The 24364-nt window shown below is 41.3% G+C and overlaps 1 long non-coding RNA gene across 1 annotated transcript in view; it reads right to left on the bottom strand.

The window, feature by feature from the left end:
- The window catches only part of LOC132828240 (uncharacterized), a 43849-nt gene that overhangs the window by 529 nt on the left and 18956 nt on the right, over positions 1-24364 (bottom strand). The window contains exon 2 of the long non-coding RNA XR_009646089.1: positions 12145-12225. This is a non-coding gene — a long non-coding RNA (uncharacterized LOC132828240). The remainder of the gene's footprint in view (positions 1-12144; positions 12226-24364) is intronic.

Raw genomic sequence — 24364 nt, 5'->3', positions numbered from 1 at the left:
GAAGATCGCTGATAAAGCAGCTGAACAGGTCAGTCTAAGGATATCATTTTGAGGAACTCATGTAATGGGATCCTGAAACTGAGATGAATAGCCTCTAGCAATCACAACCAGTTTCCTCCATGCTAGATAAGACTTCACCCAGCATATGACATCATTTCACAGAAGTTCAGTTTTACTAGAATTACCTGCCACAAATCAATCAAATGCTGACTTGATGACAAAGGCATTCATCTTACTTCACTTCTGGATTTTAAATCTTTTTCCAAGTTTGGGCAAAGGCTGAATGAGGTCTAGAAGTTATTGGTCCTAGTTCAAATAGAACATCAGTGAGCATTTATTAATGAGGAAGTGCCACTGTTGACCTCTCATCACTTGTGAAATGACTACAATTGGCTGATGGGTCAGCAACTAATTGGTTTATGATTTTTTTTTGAGGATTAGATATGCTGGAAGATCCTCCAGAATTTCACAGAGATGCCAGAGTTGTAGCTACACCACAAGGTTTAGCTCGAGGTACAGGTCTTCCTGCAGCACAAGTCTCCAGCACCTCAAGTATAATGGTGCTGGGGCCAACTGCCTTGCTGCATTCAGTGTACTCAGCCATTTCTTGATATCAAATGGATCAAATCAAATTCAGTGAAGACTGGTATTTATGACACTGGAGGGAGCAGTGATGGATTATCCATTCAGCACTCATGGCTGAACAACTGATTGCAAAATCTTTATTTCATGCTTTATTCATTTTTATGAACCCTCCCATTCAGATAATTGTTAAATTTTCACCACCAACTTTTTATGACTCTTAACACATTAGACCAGCAGAGTTTCAGACTGATAGCACAATGAGCTTCATTCATCTGAGTATACATTAAACTACTGGAATTCTGAATTAATAGTTTCAGTAAATTTCATTAGTCAAGAGAAGTCCAACAGCTTGTTCTCAGTCAAGTCTCTAAAACTGTGATCTCATGGTGCACTTTCCAAAATGTTTGCCTTGAGCAAGATCTAAGAATGGGATTAGGTGAAACAGCTGCACAGTTCATAAAAGATGATGAGCAGATTTTGAAGAAGAATAAAAGATGGCATCAACAAGAAACATTGGAATACATGAGCAGAAATAGACCATTCAGTCCCTTGAGTCTGTTCTGCCATACAATGAGATCAGGGCTGACTGGTGGCCTAACTCCATCTTCGAGTAAAAAATGAGGTCTGCAGATGCTGGAGATCACAGCTGCAAATGTGTTGCTGGTCAAAGCACAGCAGGTTAGGCAGCATCTCAGGAATAGAGAATTCGACGTTTCGAGCATAAGCCCTTCATCAGGAATAAGAGAGAGAGAGCCAAGCCGGCTGAGATAAAAGGTAGGGAGGAGGGACTAGGGGGAGGGGCGATGGAGGTGGGATAGGTGGAAGGAGGTCAAGGTGAGGGTGATAGATGACCTGGGGGGTGCAGTGAGAGAGGGACTCACTGAAATCCTTGTAGAGGGAGGAAGAGAGCTTCTTCAAGGAAGGCATCCTTGTAAGAGGATTCGCAGTAGGTTAAAATCTTCGAGTAAAAAATGAGGTCTGCAGATGCTGGAGATCACAGCTGCAAATGTGTTGCTGGTCAAAGCACAGCAGGTTAGGCAGCATCTCAGGAATAGAGAATTCGACGTTTCGAGCATAAGCCCTTCATCAGGAATAAGAGAGAGAGAGCCAAGCCGGCTGAGATAAAAGGTAGGGAGGAGGGACTAGGGGGAGGGGCGATGGAGGTGGGATAGGTGGAAGGAGGTCAAGGTCTATCACCCTCACCTTGACCTCCTTCCACCTATCCCACCTCCATCGCCCCTCCCCCTAGTCCCTCCTCCCTACCTTTTATCTCAGCCGGCTTGGCTCTCTCTCTCTTATTCCTGATGAAGGGCTTATGCTCGAAACGTCGAATTCTCTATTCCTGAGATGCTGCCTAACCTGCTGTGCTTTGACCAGCAACACATTTGCAGCTGTGATCTCCAGCATCTGCAGACCTCATTTTTTACTCGAAGATTTTAACCTACTGCGAATCCTCTTACAAGGATGCCTTCCTTGAAGAAGCTCTCTTCCTCCCTCTACAAGGATTTCAGTGAGTCCCTCTCTCACTGCACCCCCCAGGTCATCTATCACCCTCACCTTGACCTCCTTCCACCTATCCCACCTCCATCGCCCCTCCCCCTAGTCCCTCCTCCCTACCTTTTATCTCAGCCGGCTTGGCTCTCTCTCTCTTATTCCTGATGAAGGGCTTATGCTCGAAACGTCGAATTCTCTATTCCTGAGATGCTGCCTAACCTGCTGTGCTTTGACCAGCAACACATTTGCAGCTGTGATCTCCAGCATCTGCAGACCTCATTTTTTACTCGAAGATTTTAACCTACTGCGAATCCTCTTACAAGGATGCCTTCCTTGAAGAAGCTCTCTTCCTCCCTCTACAAGGATTTCAGTGAGTCCCTCTCTCACTGCACCCCCCAGGTCATCTATCACCCTCACCTTGACCTCCTTCCACCTATCCCACCTCCATCGCCCCTCCCCCTAGTCCCTCCTCCCTACCTTTTATCTCAGCCGGCTTGGCTCTCTCTCTCTTATTCCTGATGAAGGGCTTATGCTCGAAACGTCGAATTCTCTATTCCTGAGATGCTGCCTAACCTGCTGTGCTTTGACCAGCAACACATTTGCAGCCTAACTCCATCTACCTGCCTTTGGCCCATATCCCTTAATACCTTTTACAAAGCTTTTATCCATCTCACAGGTTTAAAATTACTAACAATCTAGCAACAACTGCCATTTTTGCAGAAGCTTAGTCCAAACCTCTATTACTCTGGGTGAAGTGGTGCTTCCTAACACCTTTCCTGAATGGTAGGATCCTCATTTTTAGATTATGCTCCCTATTATAGAATCTCCAAGCAGTGGAAATAGTTTATCTTTATTTATCGTCTTTTCCGATTGTTATCTTGAAGACTTCGTTCAGATAACCCTTAACTTTCTAAATTCTACCTAAACAAGCATATTTGTATAATCAATCTTTATAACTTAAACCCCTGCAGTTCAGGGGTAATTTTTGTAAACCTACATTGCACTCTCTCCAAGGCCAATATATCTTACGTAAGAGAGGCTAAGAGTTTTATTTCACCTTAGAATGAAATGGAAATGCCAATTCCAAATCACAATAGTAATTTTGTTGTATGTTTTCAAATGCAGACCTGTCACTCAGTCAATAAACAAATAATTTTTCAACCTAGTTACTATAAACAGTCAAAACAATTTAATGTATATCTACAGATTGCCTTCCCTAGTGCCTGAATGCATGTTTTATTGGCTTGTTAAGGAATCCTTTCTACTTACTAGCTGAGGGCCAGAGTACATACACTGGATGCAGTGTTTTAGAATTTAAGTTTCTGAATTCAGTGACAAACCTACAATAGATATGCTTTTATGGCATTGTCGTTAACACAGCCTAACTATATCTTCTTGCTGCTACACATGAAGGTTTGAGGGGACTGGCTAAAAATGAACAATGTCAAATGGCAGAACATCTGTTATTCCAGGGTCCAGGTTCTTTCTGCTAAGTGGGAAAACAGACCTAACCTGACAATCTTGTAAGTCCTCAAAATGAGTTTGCCAATCAGTCCACAAAAAACTGAAAGTAAACAATCAATGCTTCTTCACTGAATGCTTTGATTTCCCAGGAAGTGAAAATATGGAGATGATGAAAACCCCTGAAAGTATTATGCGTATTTAAACATGGTAACTTCAGTTATTATTGGGGGAAAAAATGCCAATGTTTTTCAAAGCAATAATTGTTACAAACGAATCCTTACATTCCAGTTTTTTTTTCCATTATAATTGTTTACATAGGAATATTTCCCCTTAGAAGAACTCACGTAAAGATATTACAAAAATAATGTTTCTACACAACACATTTTGTACCACATACTAAATTTTAACATGTAATTAATTATGTTTTCAGTTATTAACATATCATAATCACTACCTGTCAGGAAGATGATCAGAATTACACGATGAATAATATTTTTGTGCTTTGAATAGAATTCTTGCACCTGTTGATATTTCATTCCACAAGTTCTGAGGCGGCTGAACAGACAAAACAATGATTCAATTGTAGAAAGATTTATAGGATCTTGTTATTGATAGACATTAAATGTCTCTTGCAGTACGTGTGTTGAGAGTTGCAATAATATTTGCACAGCAACTAAGGTATATTGAATATTTGTAAATATTTATGTAGGAACAGATATGTGTTTTCTGCATGCATTTGATTGTATATGGGTATATGTTTTATGTATGTTAATATATGGTTGGTGAGATGTGAACACTGTGTAAGAATAAATTCATGCATGAACATTTCCATTATGTCACTAGACTGATAAAAAGTGCCATTCATTTGATTGAACCTGATTCATTAGTTTTCATTTTGGCATCAAAAATAATAGTAAAGGATAGTTCTTCAAAGAGACAGAAGGTAGGGAGTGGATCCCAAGGATCAGTGCTGGATTGTCTGGTTCAAAATGTGCAATTTACACACTTGTGATGATGCTGCTCCTTTAACAAGGCTATGTTGTCCTTGTTATGTTGTCCTTGTTTCTCTTTCAGAGAGGTCGTAAAAGACACAGGCTCCAAAAAGTCTAAGTTGAAGGGTTTTAGGGCCAACTTGATTATAGCTAACATATACTGCCTCAGGCAAAAGCCTTTAAGTTTTAAAAAAAAGCACTTTTACCATGCAAGGGGAGCGGTCAGTTCTCCCAGCTCAGCTTTTCCCCGGTTTGGTTTGGTTTTTAGCAGTAGAGTTAGATTCGCTGCTGAACCCAAAAAAGCAGAACCAGGCTGATCCTCCTCTCTGACTTCTCTCTATAAGACCCAGTATTTGATTTTACCTTTTGTGCCAAGGGGTGTTTATGAGGATTGTTGCAAGAATTTGGAACAGCTTCATTAAATTGACATGGTCTGTAAGGTCAAGTTATTCAGTATTCTGTTCTCTTTTGTTTGTGTTTCATTTGGTAATCTTGTAAATAAATTCTATTTTGTTTAGAACTAAGTGGCTAACCAGCTACATCACTCCTAGAATATCCAATGTTACATCTGAGTGAAACAACTGGCAAATTTTGAGTCTGGGCCACTTTCTTGAAATGTTTTGAGGGGGTCTGGCCTGGTCCACAACACACTCATAACTTACACTTTGAAATCAACAACAAAATTTCTAAATTTGTGGATGATACCATGTGGGAGAGATCATCAACACTGAACGGGGGCTCTGCAATAAGTTACAAAAATGCATTAACGCAGAATGGGCACATACTTGCAGATTAATTCTAACATAGGTAAGTGTGAGGTACAATATTTTAGTAAAATAAGGAGACTAAACATAACTTGCAAAATAAGAGGTCCATAGAGATTTAAGAGCTGAAATATACAAAACACAAAATGAATCTCAGTTAATGAGGACAAAAGAAAACCAAGCATCCAAGTTTACTTCTGACATAACAGAATCGAGAAGTAGAGAAATTTTGCTAAACTTCTATCGAACAATTTTTAGATCTCAATTGGAAGTTCTGATTATCAAATTTCCAGATCTATCAGCAATCATTAGTTTTTGTACTTTATATTTTTACATTTTATTTTTGCTCTGCTTCTGATTTTATGAAAATGTTCATTATACTTATTTTTGTTTTAAATGTTACTTTATTGAGATTAATTTAGAACTAAGCATAATTGTGTTTTGATTCACTCAAGTACTTCATCAAACATGTAATCAATAGTAACAGATAGTAAACAAATAGTAATAGGTAAAAGAGATGAGATTCATTTTGGAAGGTCAAATTTGAATGCTGAATACAGTGTTAAAGACAGGATTCTTAGCAGTGTGGAGGAACAAATGTACATAGATCCCTCAAAGTTGCCATCCACGTTGATAGGGTTGTTAAGAAGGCATACGGTGTTTTGGCTTTCATTAATAAGAGGATTGAATTTAAGAGCTGCGAGGATTTGCTGCAGCTCTATAAAACCCTGGTTAGACCACACTTGGAAGAATGTATCCAATTCCGATCATCTCATGATAGGAAAGTTTAGATGGTTTAGATAGGGTGCAGAGGAGATTTACTAGGATGCTGCCTGGATTGGAAGGCTTGTTTTATGAAGAGAGGTTGAGTGAGCTAGGGCTTTTCACACTGGAGAGGAGGAAGAGAAATAACTTGATAGAGGTGTACAAGGTAATGAGAGGCATAGTTAGAGTAGATAGCCAGAGACATTTCCCTGGGCAGAAATGGCTGTCAGAAGGGATCATAATTTTAAGGCGATTGGAGAAAAGTATAGGAGAGATATCAGAAGTAGGTTCTTTACGTAGAGAGTGGCGGATGCATAGAATGTGCTGCCAGTAGTGGTATTAGAGTCAGAGATTTTAGAGACATTTAAGACACTACTGGACAAGCACATGGATGGCAGTAAATTGAGGGGTATGTAGATTAAGTTCATCTTAGATTACGATAAATACTCAGCACAACATCGTGGGCCAAAGGGCCTGTACTGTGCTGTACCGTTCAATGTTCTAATAATTGTAGTTTTGGCCCCCCCTATCCACCACTAAGGAGTTTCCATTCTGACCGACATAGGCCACATTTGCAAATGTTGCATTGTCTGAAATATTTGCTTTTCTTAGACAAGCCAATATTAAGTTTTTTTTCTAAATTCAATCCCTCTTGAACTATAAGGCAGGACAAAGAATGGGTGGAGTCAGGAGATGGAGTTTGAATGATCAGCAGTATAATTTCATTGATGGCAGGTGGGAGACATCATCCAAACATTTTATTAATAGATCAAGTTCTGTGGAATCTTACAGAAACCTGTGAGAAGTTGTTGATAAGGGTTAATTATTGTCAGACTCTTGTTTTGGGAAAGTCTGAATAAGCCATCAAAAGCTGGAATGGAGCAAAACATTGAACAAAGAAAGGCAGAACCTCTTGGGTTCAGTATTTCAACCAGATGTGTGCAGGAGGGTTTCCTGACACAATATGTAGACAGGCCAACAAGAGGTGAGGCTATACTGGATTTGGTTCTAGGTAATGAACCAGGCCAGGTGTTAGACTTGGAGGTAGGTGAGCACTTCGGGGACAGTGACCACAACTCGGTGACTTTTACTCTAGTGATGGAGAGGGATAAGTGTGCACTGCAGGGCAAGAGTTATAGCTGGGGGCAGGGAAATTATGATGCGGTGAGGCATGACTTAGGATGCGTGGATTGGAAAAATAGGCTTCAAGGGAAGAACACAAATGATATGTGGAGATTGTTCAAGGAACAGCTAATGGGTGTCCTTGATAAGTATGTACCAGTCAGGAAGGGAGTAAAGGGTCTTGTGAGGGAGCCATGGTTTAATAAGGAATTGGAATCCCTTGTGAAAGGGAAGAGGGCGGCTTATGTAAAGATGAGGCGTGAAGGTTCAGTTGGGGTGATTGAGAGTTATAAGGTAGCCAGGAAGGATCTAAAGAGAGAGCTAAGAGCAGCGAGAAGGGGACATGAAAAGTCCTTAGTTGGTAGGATTAGGGAAAAGCCCAAAGGCTTTCTATAGGTATGTCAGGAATAAAAGGATGACTAGGGTAGGTATCGGTCCAGTCAGGGATAGTAGTGGGAAGTTGTGCGTGGAGGCGGAGGAGATTGGAGAGACACTAAATCAATACTTTTCGTCAGTATTCACTCAGGAACAGGACACTGTTGCTGATGTGAATATTGAGTCACAAGTGATTAGAATGGATGGCCTTGAGGTATGTAGGGAAGAGGTCTGGGGAATACTGGAAAGGATGAAAATAGATAAGTCCCCTGGGCCTGATGGCATTTATCCTAGGATCCTCTGGGAAGCTAGGGAGGAGATAGCAGAGCCATTGGCCTTGATTTTTATGTCGTCGTTGTCTACGGGAATAGTGCCAGAAGAATGGAGGATAGCGAATGTGGTCCCCTTGTTCAAGAAGGGGAGTAGGGATAGCCCTAGTAACTATAGGCCAGTGAGTCTCACTTCTGTTGTGGGCAAAGTCTTAGAGAGAATTGTAAGGGATAGGATTTATGAACATTTGGATAGGAATAATGTGACCAAGGATAGTCAGCATGGTTTTGTGAAGGGCAGGTCGTGCCTCACAAACCTTACTGAGTTCTTTGAGAAGGTGATCAAGGAAGTGGACGAGGGTAAAGCAGTATATGGATTTTAGCAAGGCGTTCGATAAGGTACCCCAGGACAGGCTAATGCAAAAACTACGGAGGTATAGCATTGAGGGTGCATTAGAGATTTGGATTAGAAATTGGCTGGCTGGAAGGAGACAGAGGGTAGTAGTTGATGGTATAGGTTCATCTTGGAGTGCAGTTACTAACGGTGTTCCACAAGGATCTGTTTTGGGACCATTGCTGTTTGTCATTTTTATAAATGACCTAGAGGAGGGTCTTGAAGGCTGGGTGAGCAAGTTTGCGGATGACACGAAAGTCACTGGAGTTGTGGACAGCGAAGAAGGATGTGGCAGGTTACAGCGGGATATAGATAAGTTGCAGAGCTGGGCAGAAAGGTGGCAAATGGAGTTCAATGTAGCTAAGTGTGAAGTCATTCACTTTGGTAGTAGTAACAAGAAGATGGATTACTGGGCTAATGGTAGGCTACTTGGTAGTGTGGATGAGCAGAGGGATCTTGGTGTCCATGTACACAGATCTCTTGAAAGTTGCCACCCAGGTAAATAGTGCTGGGAAGAAGGCATATGGTGTACTGGGCTTTATTGGTAGAGGAATTGAGTTCCGGAGTCCTGAGATCATGTTGCAGTTGTATAAGACTTTGGTGCGGCCTCATCTGGAGTATTGTGTGCAGTTTTGGTCGCCATACTATAGGAAGGATGTGGAGGCATTGGAACGAGTGCAGAGGAGGTTTACCAGGATGTTGCCTGGCATGGTAGGAAGATCGTATGAGGAAAGGCTGAGGCACTTGGGGCTGTTCTCATTGGAGAAAAGAAGGTTTAGGGGAGATTTGATAGAGGTGTACAAGATGATTAGGGGTTTAGATAGGGTTGACAGTGAGAACCTTTTTCCGCTAATGGAGTCAGCTGTTACTAGGGGACACAGCTTTAAATTAAGGGGTGGTAGGTATAGGACAGATGTTAGGGGTAGACTCTTTACTCAGCGAGTTGTGAGTTCATGGAATGCCCTGCCAGGAGCAGTGGTGGACTCTCCCTCTTTATGGTCATTTAAGCGGGCATTGGATAAGCATATGGAGGTTATTGGGCTAGTGTAGGTTAGGTAGGCTTCGGTCGGTGCAACATGGAGGGCCGAAGGGCCTGTACTGCGCTGTATTTTTCTATGTTCTACGTTCTAGACAACCACTGAGGACTGATCAAAGAGTCCACCCATGTGTAAAGCAATTCAGAGATGTGACAACCTATGTTTTAATGTTCACAGGAAAGGACTTGAAAAATTATTTGAGTCAAATTTAAAGGTTTGAGATAGAGGAATAATCTCTCCAAATTTGAATTTTTATAAAGTAAAACTGTTGGAAAACAGGGTGAAAAATTTGACTTGCTGTGTATTTTAAGATTTTTATAATCTGCGTTCTATATTTAGATAGATTAAGTTTCTTCATTTTATTGTTTTTCTTTATATATAATGAATTTGTTTTATGTTAAAGAAAATCTTCAACTTTGTGTACTTCTGTTTCAGATGTGACCATCGCATTGAATTTTTTCTTTGAAATAATCTATTGAGGCAGCTATCATTCCAGATTCTTGCTTTTCTATCAGTAACAGTAGCTGACATCACAATAATGTAAGACGGAGATGTACACCATTTTAGGCATTTGTCATATAACAGATTAATCTGGGGCTGTTTACCATTTTGGGGTGTTGTTTTGAACAGACCGATTTGGGTTACCATTTGTGCTATAATAAAGTGGTTTCTATTTCTATATACTCACACGGTATACTCTTTCTAATAATGTTATCTTATATTTTATTGTTTATAATTGTTTGTGAATTATTAATTAAAATGTTGTTTTTAATCACATTATCTGCCATTAAGTCATTCGCATACATCCAGAGTACTGGTCCAAACTTAAGACAGACCACAAGGTTGACAGCAGTTGGAAGACATGATCAAAACTGTATATTAACAGACCAAGTTCTGCAGAATCTGTAGGCCTTGCAGAAACCTGAGAGAAGTTGATAAGTCTTGATCTACATACTATGAAAAGGACGTAAATGCATTAGCAATGATGATAAATAAATATTTACAAGGATGACAACAGAACTGAGGAATTATAGTTATTAGGAAAGGATAAACAGGTTGGGCTGTATTTTACTAAAAATCAGCAATGTGTCAATTTTGGCAAGTTTCATGGAGGGCTCGTCTCCATGAGTTCTAACAAATTTCTGATGCTACCTTTCCAAACTTGTCTCATTAACAATGTACCATGCCCCTATGACACCCTATCATCATATTCTCCCTTTCAACATGGGCAGAAGTATTGGCAACTTCCAGGATCTCCCAGAATTCCTAGCACTATTGTCATTTTGAAACGCAATCACGGCCTAGTCAAGTCCTGACAGTCCAGTTCCTGTTTATAGTCCCAGACAAGACAGAAATAGACGGTTTGGTCCAACCCGACCATGCTAACTAGATATTTTACATTAATCTAGTCCCACTTGCTAGGAGAAACCCTTTCTATGCGTATACCCACCCAGATACCTTTTAAATGTTTTAATTATACCAGCCTCAGCCCTATCCTGAGTGAAAACGTTGCCCCTTAAGTCCCTTGTAAATCTTTCCCCTCTCACCCTAAACCTATACCTTCTAGTTTTCAACTTCCCTACACCAGGGAAAAGACCTGACTATACACCCTAGCCATGCCCCTCATGATTTTATGAACTTCTGTAAGGTCACCCCTCAGCCTCCAATGCTCCAGGAAAAAAATAATCCTAGCGTCTTCAGTCCCTCCCTCTAACTCAAACCCTACAATCCTGACAACATCCTTGTAAATCTTTTTGCCAGGGTTGTAGGGTTGGAGCTATACTATAGATTAGAACTCTACTCACTTGAATTTAAAAGAATGAATGGTGACCTAATTGAAACATGTAAATGCTGGGAGGACATATCTCACAATTAAGGGGTGTCAATTTAAGACTGAGGAGGAGGAGGAATTTCTTCTGAGGATTTGGAACTCCTTGCCACAGACAGCTGCGGTGGCAAAGTCCTTGCTTTTATTTAAGCATGAGATATATTTTTGATCATTAAGGGAATCAAAGATTACAGGTACTGGCAGTGGAGTGGATGTAAGGAACGTTGGATCAGCCATGATCCTATTGAATAGTAGAAAAAACTTGAGGAGCCAAGTGAACTTCTTATTTCTTATGGTCTTAAAGTCAGAGTGTAGTTTAAACATTAAAATGAACTGGTTGGTATTTTTCTGTGTCATCTATTCTGTGTAAATTTAATTCAGTCTCTGATCTATGACCAATGTAGAATGCATTACAGACAGTGATAAAATAAATTCAAGAATATATGCAAAAAATGTATTTTGATTAGGAATGCAATAAAAGGATCATGAACTAGAAAGGATACGAGTTTGAGGAAGACATTTAGAAGGTAAATGAACGTTCACGAACTCAACCCTGAACTTCAGTCCAATGAAGTGCATAAATGAATAGCGAAATGGATAAAGTAAATGCATCAACGTATACCATTGTGGTGGAACATCTCAGACTATGTTGTGCACCAGGTGGGCCTCTGTGTCAAGAATTAGCAAAGTTTAAGGTTGCTGAAAATGAAAAAAAACAGGAAGAGTCAAAATAAAGTTGCAAGGGAAGAAAGGAGATCAAGATGCTTACTCAGGAGGTTACGCATGAGATGATAAAGTCTTGAAATCTTGTTCCAGAAAGCAGAAATTTGAAGGGAAGATGAACAAATATTTGCTTAATAATTATTATTTCAGTAATCCTGTGATAAGCATTTGTCTCAATGTTATTATCAGGGCTATTAGGATCAATTTGTGACATATCTGTCCTTGATTTATTGTTCAGTTACCTACAAATGCACTTTAACTTACTACTATCTCCAAAGTTAAATATAGAGAAAAATGTGAAAATTTTTTATCTTTACATGCAAGTTTCATACCTTTTAAATTTAGAGGGTGATTCATCCTCAGGTGCTTGCTGTGTTGGCTCCACTTCTAAAGTTGTCTCTGACTGGAGGTCACTGATAACATTTAAAAAATTAATAATATCAATTTGTGTTGAAATACATGTTTAATCGTGAGATAAAAGTAAATATACTTACGTTACATCAGAAGTAGCCATTTCAGCCCACGAAGTGTATTCCACCTTCAATGAAATTATGGCTGATCTGATAATCCTTGACTCTACTTTCCTGTCTTTTCCCCAAACCCTTATACCTTTATTGATTAAAAATCTATCTCTGCCTTGATTATACCATATACCATATCACTGTGCCTCAGTATACGTCACAATCAATTCAATTCCTCACCAATTGACTACCCACCTATTTGTGTCATCTGCAAACATAGCTATAGTAGATTTGTTTTCCTCATCAAAGTCATTAGTGTATGTTGTAAATATTTTTGGCCTCAGCACTGGTCCCTGCGGCACATCAGTAGTTACAGTTTGCCACTCTGAAAATGGCCCCTTTAATCCAACTCTTGTCTTCATTAGTTAGCCAATCCTCTATCCATGCTAATTTACGTCTTTCAACATAGTCAGGTCTTATTTTATTAAGTAGCCAAATGTGTGGTACCTTATCAAGCATCCTCTGAAGATCCCACTTCCTTTGTCTATCCGACTTGTGATCTCCTTAAAATTTCTAGTAAATTTGTTAGGCATGATTTCCCCTTATGAAGCCATGCTGACTATGCTGGATCATATTAAGCATTCCTAAATTACATCTTTTGGAACAGACATTAACATTTTCCCAATATCAGACATTAAGCTAACTGGTCTATATTTACATGTTTTTTGTCTCCTTCCGTTTATCTCCTGATGAGTTAATATCTAGTCAAGTTAATCTATTTCAGGGTCAAGCTGCAGTTTGTCACAGAACTGAAAGACAGCAGTTGCAGTCAGAGTTCTAGGAAACATCTACAACCTCAAATAGGTCTTTCTCTCACCGTCTTGAAGATAAACAACACTCAAAACCTCAAAAAGCAATTCTAACTCACTCAAAACCATGTCCTACTGACAGGCTACAAAATTGAGGTTCACCATGGTTGATACCAAAAACCAAAAGAGAACCTGAAGGCACTTCATTCTCAACTCTTGAGCTACAGAAATTGTTCCTTTCTGCCTACGTTTCACACCCACATTTTTGCAGATTTCTGACTTGTCTGCATACGTGTGCTATTTGTGCATGATTGTGCGCATTAGGATTTCAAGGAGGTATTACCAATTAACCCTGTTTTTCTACTGTTAAAAAGAATAAGATTGCTTATAGAGAATAAGTTTTGTTTCTATGTTTATTAATGAACCTGGTTGTGTTTCTTTTCTCTTAAATGGTGGTCACAGCAAGCAAATTCAACAATATAGTGATTAACTGGTTATTGATACATTTGTGATGGCTTGAAGAAATTTGGTTTTTGACTTCAAGCACATCCTTCCCATTAGGGTTGTGACACTTCGCACAAAGAATTTTCAGATCTGTGTGTTTTCAGTAATTAATTTTCAGAACTTCTGGTCTTCAGCCACTTGGACACCTTTCTTTAAGTACTCACTGCCAGTTGTATGGGTACCTCTATTTTTAGGTTGAACAGTATCTCAACTACATGTTCTTTAACTTTGACTTAGGCAACATCTTGTTCATCATTGAAGACAAGCAGAAAATATACATTCAGTACCAAAGGAAGATTGTCTTCCCATGCGCACAAGGCTCTTTTTGTTCCTCTTAGCCTCACCTATTGTCTTACAAGTTTTTAAATTATTAAAGAAGATTTGTGGATTTCAAGTATGAAGTGACTCAAGTGGATGAAGTGTAAACAAATGAACATTTATCACAATTTCATAGCATTTAGATTAACTAAGAAAATAAATAAGTTCCAATTTGGAGCAAATATACTTAAATAGAGGAGCATTCAGGTTAGAAAGTTGGAGATCTAGTTACAATTTACCCAAGACCACTTGCCGCAATAGCATGGATCTTGCAGCTGCTCCTGGGATTGCAGGCTTAAAAATTTATTATAGAATTATGACAGTTACTACAATTATATTTCATTAGTAAGATGTTTATTCATTTTGTTTCTTTAACATTAAGAAATAAAACATAAAATTCATGATTTCTTTTTAAACTGACTTTCTTTACAAGATTTTTAAAGACCTACAGTCAATGGTTGCATTTTTTTAATTCTAAATTTAGAAGCTTTAAAAAAAAGAGCCTTTTAAAGGAAGTTTTCTTTTAACTATGCAAGAGTTTTTTTGATAAGCCCAAAGTTTTGTTTTTTTAAATATGGAATTGTGGTTTCATTTTGGAGAGTCCTACATGTGGTCGGCTTTGGAGAAGTTTTTTTTATATTTGAGGAATTTTTTTGAAGAGGAGTCATTTTAATTCAGTTAATCAGCTAAGTGGTCAATTTTATTTAAACTTTATATGTTTGATATTGTTTTGTTCTTGCATTTTAACATTACTTTCTGTTGGCAATGAAAGGTAGTTTATTTTATACACAAGGTGTGATTGAAAGTTGCTTTTTTAGGCTTAATGTTATTAAGGTAGATACAAGGTACAGTGTGAAATGGCTAGTAGACTTAGAAAAGTGATTACACAGCAAGATCAGTCATACATGGGTGACTGACTGTCAGGAAAGGTTAAGTAGTTAGTTCAAATGTCTTCACTGTCTATTCTTCTATGAATAGATATTCAGTGTTTGGTACTGTTGAAAGCGATATTCTCCCTGAGGGAAATAAAAGGACCACTCATTTATTGGAAACCAGAAATAATTGCTATGTTAGACAGCATTTGACACAATTTAAATAGAATAATTGTTACAGCATACTCTCCTGACAGGCACGGACAAGGGATTCCGTAGCAGAGTAAGTTAATTAGAAAAGAAAGACAAGAGAGATTCAGAGTACATAATAACTTTAAAGAACTAAATTGCATTTATTTCAATGCAAGACATCTTGCAGATAAGGCTGATGAACAAAGTTTGGGAGAAGATTTGTAGCTCGGGTGCTCGTTGTTGTGGTTCAGTTCGCCGAGCTGGGAATTTGTTGCAGACGTTTCGTCCCCTGTCAAGTGACATCCTCAGTGCTAGGGAGCCTCCTGTGAAGCGCTTCTGTGATCTTTCCTCCGGCATTTGTAGTGGTTTGAATCTGCCGCTTCCGGTTGTCAGTTTCAGCTGTCCGCTGCAGTGGTCGGTATATTTGGTCCAGGTCGATGTGCTTATTGATTGAATCTGTGGATGAGTGCCATGCCTCTAGGATTTCCCTGGCTGTTCTCTGTTTGGCTTGTCCTATAATAGTAGTGTTGTCCCAGTCGAATTCATGTTGCTTGTCATCTGCGTGTATGGCTACTAAGGATAGCTGGTCGTGTCGTTTAGTGGCTAGTTGGTGTTCATAGATGCGGATCGTTAGCTGAATTCCTGTTTGTCCTATGCACAAAACACTACATACACCGACCACTGCAGCGGACAGCTGAAACTGACAACTGGAAGCGGCAGATTCAAACCACTACAAATGCCGGAGGAAAGATCACAGAAGCGCTTCACAGGAGGCTCCCAAGCACTGAGGATGTCTCCTAGACAGGGGACGAAACATCTGCAACACAACTTCCCAGCTCAGCGAACAGAACCACAACGAGGCTGATGAACTCAGGGCATGTTTGGAAACATGGGATTTGGATGTAGGATGTTACGTTGCTAGCATTAAGGATGTCTCTAAACTATACAAGCATATTATTAAAGACAAGATTGAAAAGCTGGAACTCATTGTAAATGTTGGGAGAAATAACGTTTTATGACATATCCCTCCCAGATCGTCCCAACGCTTTCTATGCTCGCCTTGAGCAGAATTTTGGCGGAGAGGTAACACCCATTTCAACAAGTCTTGACAAACCTATCCCAACAATCAGAGGTCAGATCAGTTTTCCTTCGTGTAAATCAAAGGAAAGTGATGGGACCAGACGAGTACCAGGCCATGCACTCACAGCATGCACAGATCAACTGGCAGAGGTCTTATCGGACATCTTCAATCTCTCCTAGCAGCAGGTCACTGTCCCTACCTGTTTCAAGAGGGTCAACATCATCCCTGTGCCTAAGACGACTCATGCAGCATGTCTCAATGACTACCGCCGAGTGGCCCTAACTTCAGTGGTCATGAAGTGCTTTAAAAGGTTGGCCATGGTATTAATCAACTCCAGCCACCCCATGACTCTTGACCCACTCCAATTTGCCTAACGGACCAACAGATCCACATCAGATGCCATATCACTTGCCCTTCACTCCTCCCAAGAATATCGTGACAGCAAGAACAGCTACATAAGAATCCTACTCGTTGACTACAGTTTGGCCTTCAACACTATTATCCCCTCGATACTGATTATTAAACTTAGTAATGTCAGATGAAGCCCCAAACTGCAATTGGATCCTCAATTTCCTGACCCACAGATCACAGTGAAGATTGGGGAAAATATTTCATCCTCACTAACACAACACTGGAGACACCCCCCCCAGGGGTGCAAACTCAACCCATCTTCTGCACTCACTGTATAACCATGACTAAGTCACCAAATACCAGACTAATGCCATTTACAAATACGCTGATGACACCACCATAGTCGGTCAAATCTCAGATGGAAACAAAACAGACTACACACGGGAGGTGGAAGACCTGGAAAAATGGTGCATCAAGAACAACCTAGCTCTCAATGGCAGCAAAACCAAGGAACTCATTATTGACTTTCTTGTTACTCATGCCCCCCACCACATTAACAGCACAGAGGTGGAAAAAGTGGAGAGTGTCAAGCTCCTGGGAGTGGTCATCCACAACAAGCTTCCTTGAACTCTTCCTGTAGATGCACTGGTTACAAAGGCCCAACATCTCTTCTTCTTCTGGCAGCTGAGGAAATTTGGCATGACGGCGAATACTCTTGCCAACTTTTATAGGTGCGCCATCAAGAGCATTCTATCTGGATGTATCACTGGTAGAATGGCAATCATGCCATTCAAGATCAGAGACCTTTACAGAGAGTGGCGAACTCAGCCCGGACGATCATAAAGGCCAACCTCCCATTTATAGAATGCATCTATCAGGCCCATTGTCAAGGAAAGGCCACCAGCATTCTCAAAGATCCATCCCACCCTAGCAATGCTTTTTGACGACCTCTACCATCAAGGAGAAGGTACAGAAGCCTGAACACATGTACCAGCCAGCTTCGTAACAGTTTCTACCCTACTGTTTTAGATTAGACTTACAGTGTGGAAACAGGCCCTTCGGCCCAACAAGTCCACACCGACCCGCCGAAGCGCAACCCACCCATACATTTACCCCTTACCTAACACTACGGGCAATTTAGCTTGTCCAATTCACCTGACCTGCACATCTTTGGACTGTGGGAGGAAACCGGAGCACCCGGAGGAAACCCACGCAGACACGGGGAGAATGTGCAAACTCCACACAGTCAGTCGCCTGAGTCGGGAATTGAACCCGGGTCTACAGGCGCTGTGAGGCAGCAGTGCTAACCACTGTGCCACCGTGCCGCCCCTAAAGCGCTGAGCTGTTTGCGATTTTCGGCAGGGGAGGCGAGCACCATCATGACAGCAGAGAGACTGCACAGTTAATTTCCCTGGAATATTAACGCAGCGGGGATTTGAACAATGCTGCAGCGGTGGAGTTGACCAGCTGAAATGGCAGTGGTGGGATTCGAACCCACGCCCCTTTCAGGACTAGAAACCTGGATCCAGCGCCTTAGACCGCTCGGCCACACTACCAGCCTAACTGTTGTTAGGATACTGAACGGACTCAAAAATTCTTAACATTTGCCTGTACCTGTGTTTTTGTTTATGCTGCTGTTTACCTATTATTTACTATCTATGCTGCCTATATTGCTCGCAAGTCAAAGCTTTTCACTGTGCCTCGGCATATGTTACAATGAATTCAATTAAATTCAATTTTAGGGAAAATATTAAAGCTTTACAGAGTGAATTTAAGAGATTAGGTATAAGATTAAAAAATATAACCTTAAAAGTAGTAATCTCTGGTGTACTCCCAAACTTGAATGAGGGAAGGAACAAAAGGATAAAGGAAATAAATCAATGACTGAAGAAGTGGTGCAGTCGTGTAGGGATTCAGGTTTTTGGACAACTGGAATTTCTTCTGGGTCAAAAAAGACATGTTCAAAAAGATAAGGTTTATCCTGAACTATAAAGGGCCAATATCTTCACAGGGAGATTTGCTAGTTCCATCAAGGGAGATTTTATACTGCTAAAGTTGGAGTGCTGGAATTCTAAGTTGCAATGCAAATAGAAAGATTGAGGAGGAAGGTTCTGAATGCGAACAGAGTAAGTTAATTTGAAAAGAAAGATTCAGTATATTTAGTAACTCTAAAGAACTAAATTGCATTTATTTCAATGCAAGGGGTCTTGCAGATAAGGCTGATGAACTCAGGGCATGTTTGGAAATATGGAATTGGGATGTCACAGCTAATACAGAAACTTGGCTGAGAGATAGACCTGCTGCGCTTTTCCAACAACACACTTTCAGCTCCGATCTCCAGCATCTGCAGTCCTCACTTTCTCCTGAGAGATAGAAAGGGCTGGCAGCTCAATGTTCCAGGTTTTAGAAGGATAGAAAAGGAGGCAAGAGAGGAGCAGTAGAAGCATTTTGATCAAAGAATATACTGCCACTGAAGATATTTCTGAAAAATCGTCCAGTGACAATATATGGGTAGAAAGTAGAAATAAGAAAGGAAAGACCACCTTGATAGGATTACACTATAGACTCCCAAATAGTCAGAGGGAAATTGAGAAACAATTATGTTGTGAGATCTCAGAAATATGTAAGCATAATAAGGTTGTAATAACGGAGGCTTTTAATTTTCCAAACATTAACACAATGGTAGAGCCCCAGTCGAAGATTTAGATGGTGAAAAATTTATCAAATGAGTTCAGGACAATTTTCTTTATAATATGTGGACACTCCTCCTACAGGAGGAGCTAAAAATGGATCTTGTGAGCACTAAGACAGGGCTAATGACTGAGTAAAAGTAGGGGAACACTTTGGGTCTAGCGATCATAATTCTACTAGTTTAAAAATGGTATGGAAAAGGATAAGCCTTCCACAAAAGTTGAAGTTTTAAACTGGAGTAAGGCAAATTTAATTGGTATGAGACAAGAACTTTCAAAAGTTGATTGAAAAGACTGGTTGCAGGTAAAACAGCATTTGAGAAGCAGGAGGCTTTCAAGGTTGTGATGAATAGACTTCAAAAGGTATTATGTTCCTGTTAGAGTGAAGGGTAAGGCTTGGCAAGATTAAGGAACAATGGATGACCATAAGACATAGGAGCAGAAAATAGGCCGTTCAGCCCATCGAGTCCGCACTGCCATTCAATCATGGCTGATTAGTTTCTCAACCCCATTCTTGTGCTTTCTCTATGTAACCCTTGATCCCCTTGACAATCAAGAACCTACCTCCATCATACTCAATGACCTGGCCACCATAGCCTTCTGTGGCAATGAATCCCATACATTCGTCACTCTCTGGCTGAAGAAGTTTCTCCTTATCTCGTTCTTATCTTCCCTTTACAATAAGGCTGTGTCCTCGGGTCCTAGTCTCCCATACCAATGGAAACATCTTCCCAACATCCACTCTGTCCCAGCTATTCAGTATTCTGTAAGTTTCAATTAGATCCCCCCTCATCCTTCTAAACTCCATCGAGTATAAAACCAGTGCCCTCAAACGTTCCTCGTATGATAAACATTTCATTCCTGGGACCATTGTTGTGAACCTCCTCTGAACACGCTCCAGGGTGAGTACATCCTTCCTGAGATATGGGGCCCAAAACAGCACACAATACTCCAAATGTGGTTAACTAGAGCCCTATAGAGCAAAGCCCTGCTTTTATATTCAAGTTCTCTCAAAATAAATGCCAATGTATTTGCCTTCCTAACTACTAACTCAACCTGCAAGCTTACCTTGAGAGAATCATGGACTAGAACTCCCAAGTCTCTTTACACTTTAGACTTCTGAATTTTCTCCCCATTTACAAAATAGTCCATGCCTCTATTCTGAGCTGAAAATGTGTTGCTGGTTAAAGCACAGCAGGTCAGGCAGCATCCAAGGAACAAGAAATTCGACGTTTCGGGCCAGAGCCCTTCATCAGGAAAATATCAGGATACGTGTGTATCATGCCTCTATTCTTCCTACCAAAGTGCATGATCTCACACTTTCCTACATTGTACTCCATCTGTCATTTTTTTGCCTACTCACCTAACCTGTCCAAATCGTTCTGCAGCCTTTCCACCTCCTCAATATTAACATGTCCTTCTACGTGCATATCATGTGCAAAGTTACTCAGAATGCTCTCAGTTCCTTCATCGAGATCGCTAAATGGATAAAGTGAAAAGTTGTGATCCGAACACTGAGCCTTACGAAACACCACTTGTCACCAGCTGCCATCCTGAGAAAGATCTTTTATCCTATCTCTTATTTCTGCCAGACAGTCAAGTTTCTATCCATGCTAGCACCTTCCCTCATGAGCCCTTATCTTACTCAGTAGCCTTCTGTGCGGCACCTTGTCAAAGGCCTTCTTGGAGTCCAGATAGATTATATCCATTGGCTCTCCTTGGTCTAACATGCTCATTACTTCCTCAAAGAATTCTAGCAATTTGTCAGGCATGACACCCCATTAATGAAACTACACCTACTTTGCCCTATTTTACCAAGCATTCAGAAATCTCATCCTTCACAATGGACTTCAGGATCTTACTCATGACCATGGTTAGGCTAATTGGTCTGGAATTTTGCATCTTTTGCCTTAGTCCCTTACAAAGATATTGAAGTTCTAGTCAAGAATAAAAGAGAATCTTATTGTAAGTTTGCTCGCCAAGCTGAAAGGTTTGTTTTCAGATATTCATCACCATACCGGGCAACATATTCAGTGACAAGATTAGAACAGTGCTGGAAAAGCACAGCAGGTCAGACAGCATACAAGGAGCAGGAAAATCGATGTTTTGGTCAGAAGCCCTTCATCAGAAATTAAGGGCTTCTGCCCCTCATTCCTGAAGAAGAGCTCCTGCCCGAAACCTCGATTTTCCTGTTCCTCGGATGCGGCATGATCTGCTGTGCTTTTCCAGCACACTCTAATCTTGACTTGAATCTTCAGCATCTGCAGTAGCCACTTTCACCTAACATCATCAGTGAGCCTCCGATGAAGCACTGGTGTTACATCCCACTTTCTATTTACGTGTTTTGATTTCTTAAGGCAGGTGACATCATTTCCAGTTTCTATTTCCCCTCAAAGAATGCTAGATGGGGTCCACATCGATATCTTTATTGATGAAGTTCCGTTTAGAATGCCAGGCCCTAGGAATTCCCATGCGTGTCTGTTTAGCTTGTCCTATGATGGATGTGTTGTCCCAGTCAAAGTGGTGTCCTTCCTTGTCTGTATATAAGGATAAGTGATAGTGGGCCATGTTTTTTGGTTGCTAGTTGGTGTTCATATATCCTGGTGGCTAGTCTTCTGCTTGTTTGTCTGATGCAGTGTTTGTTACAGTCCTTGCATGGTATTTTTTAAATGACATTTGTTTTGCTAGTTGTTGTATAGGGTCCTTTAAGTTCATTAGCCACTGTTTAAGTCTGTTGGTAGGTTTGTGAGCTACTATGATGCCAAGTGGTCTGAGTAGTCAGGAAGTCATTTCTGATATGTCTTTGATGTAAGTTAATGCAATAGTTTTTGGTTGCATTGTGTCTGCTTGTTTGGGTTTTTTCTGGGGAATCATCAGACTCTGTTTATTGAGTACCCGTTCGTCCTGAATATGCTGTATAGATATTTTTCTTCAGCTGTTTGTAGTTCCTGGAGTTTGTCGTGGCTTATTGAAGTGATGTTTGTGGATTTGGGATGATTGGTCTTGTAGTTAAGTATTTGATCTGTATATGTTGTTTTTCTGTAAACACTGGTTTTAAGTTCTCCATTAACTGTTCGTTCTACTGTAACTTTTAGGAATGGGAGTCTGTTGTCATTCTACTCCTCTTTGTAAATTTTATACCAGTAAGGTTATTGTTGAAGGTGTTGTAGGTTTCCTCTAATTTGTTCTGTTTTGTAATCACGAAGGTGTCATACACGCAGCAGACCCAGTTTGAGTTGGATACTTGAGGGGGCTGTTTGTTCGAGTCTCTGTATTCCTGCTTCTGCTAGGAACCCTGATATTGGTGATCCCACAGATGTTCCATTGATTTGTTTGTAGGTCCTGTTATTGAATGTGAAGTGGGTGGTGAGGCACAAGTCTACAAGCTTGGGGATGCTGTCTTTGCTGATGAAATTGGTGCTGCCTGATGTTTGTGTCTTTGGTTCCTCTAGTAGTGCAGTCAGTGTTTCTTTGGCCAGGTTGATGTTAATTGATGTGAACTGGGCAGTTACATCAAAGGAGACCATTATTTCGTCCTCTTCCATCTTGGTGTCTTTAATGGTGTTCAGGAATTCTGGGGTGGAGTGAATGGCGTGGCATGAGTCTTCTACCAGGTATTTGAGTTTTCGGTGGAGTTCCCTTGGTTAGTCTGTATGTCAGTGTTCCAGGTAGTGAAGCTATAGGTCCGGGGTGGGGGGGGGCTCCAATTTGTGTACTTTAAGTAGTTTGTAGAAGCGGGGTGTGTTGGGTTTATCCGGTTTCATTTTTTGGAAGTCTGTCTTGTTTAATTGTCCTGATTCCTGAAGCCTTTTCAATGTGAATGTGAACCGGTTTTCTAGTTGTGGGATGAGGTCGGGTCTATCACCACCTGTTGGTAAATGTCAGTACCTGCAAGCAGTGAGTTCACTTTTCCCAATGTACAGGGGAACCTCGATTATCCGAACGTGATGAGCAGGCACCATTTCGTTCGGATAATCGATTATTCGATCAATCAATTAAATGCCTTTGCTCTGGGACTCGGAGTTTTTAAAAGTCTGCTTCTCGTTCAGGAGACTGCAGCAGCGGACAGCGCATGAGGTCCCACTCCCCAACCGTGTCCACTCCCACTGCACCCCGCCCCCCCAACGTCACCCGCCCCTAACCCCTTTCAACATTGCCTTCCGCCCCCAGACCCAACCTCCAACCCCTTTCAACACCGGCCCAAACCCTCAACCCCGTTCAACACTGCCTCCCGCCACCCCCCACCCCCATACACATCCACCCCCTCTCTGGAGCAGCTGGACTGGACACCAACAACAAGACTGCTGCAGTTGCCTTTGTGTGGTAAGTCTCCAAATAGCGCGCGCGCACACACACACACACACACACCCCCCTTTTTGGCAGGTTCCACCTTTGCCCAGAATAGGACAGTGTTAGAGAGATTACAAGGAGAAAGGGGGTTGAAGATACACCCCTGTGTAGAACTCCAGGGAAAGTGTGGAGAAAGGGACGGAGAAAGAGAGAGAGAGAGAGCGAGAGCAAGCGAGAGCGAGAGAGAGAGAGAGCGAGAGAAAGACAGAGCGAGAGAGCAAGAGAGCGAGAGAGAGAAAGAGAGAGAGCGAGAGAGAGCGAGAGAGAGAGAGCGAGACCAAGAGAGAAAGAGAGAGAGACGGAGGGAAAGAGAGAGAGATGGAGAGCGAGAAAGAGAGAGAGCGAGAGAGAGAGAGAGAGACAGACGGAGGAAAAGAGAGAGAGAGAGAGACGGAGAGCGAGAGAGAGCGCGCGAGAGAGAGAGCGCGAGAGAAGGCGAGAGACGGAGAGAGAGAGAGAGAGAGAGACGGAGGGAAAGAGAGAGAGAGAGAGAGCGAGCGAGAGACAGCGAGCAAGAGAGAGTGAGAGACGGAGAGAGAGAGGATATGGAGGGAAAGAGAGAGAGAGATGGAGAGCGAGCGAGAGCGAGAGAGAAAGAGAGAAAGAGAGAGCGAGAGACAGAGAGAGAGAGAGACGGAGCGAGAGACGGAGCGAGAGACGGAGCGAGAGACGGAGCGAGAGAGAGCGAAAGACGGAGAGAGAGACGGAGAGAGAGACGGAGAGAGAGACGGAGAGAGAGACACACAGAGAGAGACACAGAGAGAGACACAGAGAGAGAGACAGAGAGAGAGACAGAGAGAGACAGAGAGACAGAGAGAGAGAGAGACAGAGAGAGAGAGAGACAGAGAGAGAGCGAGAGAGAGAGACGGAGGGAAAGAGAGAGCGAGAGAGAGAGACGGAGGGAAAGAGAGAGCGAGAGAGAGT

Source organism: Hemiscyllium ocellatum, chromosome 2 (assembly GCF_020745735.1).
Source record: "Hemiscyllium ocellatum isolate sHemOce1 chromosome 2, sHemOce1.pat.X.cur, whole genome shotgun sequence".
Lineage (NCBI taxonomy): Eukaryota > Metazoa > Chordata > Chondrichthyes > Orectolobiformes > Hemiscylliidae > Hemiscyllium > Hemiscyllium ocellatum.
This window is presented reverse-complemented; position numbering and strand designations above follow the sequence as displayed.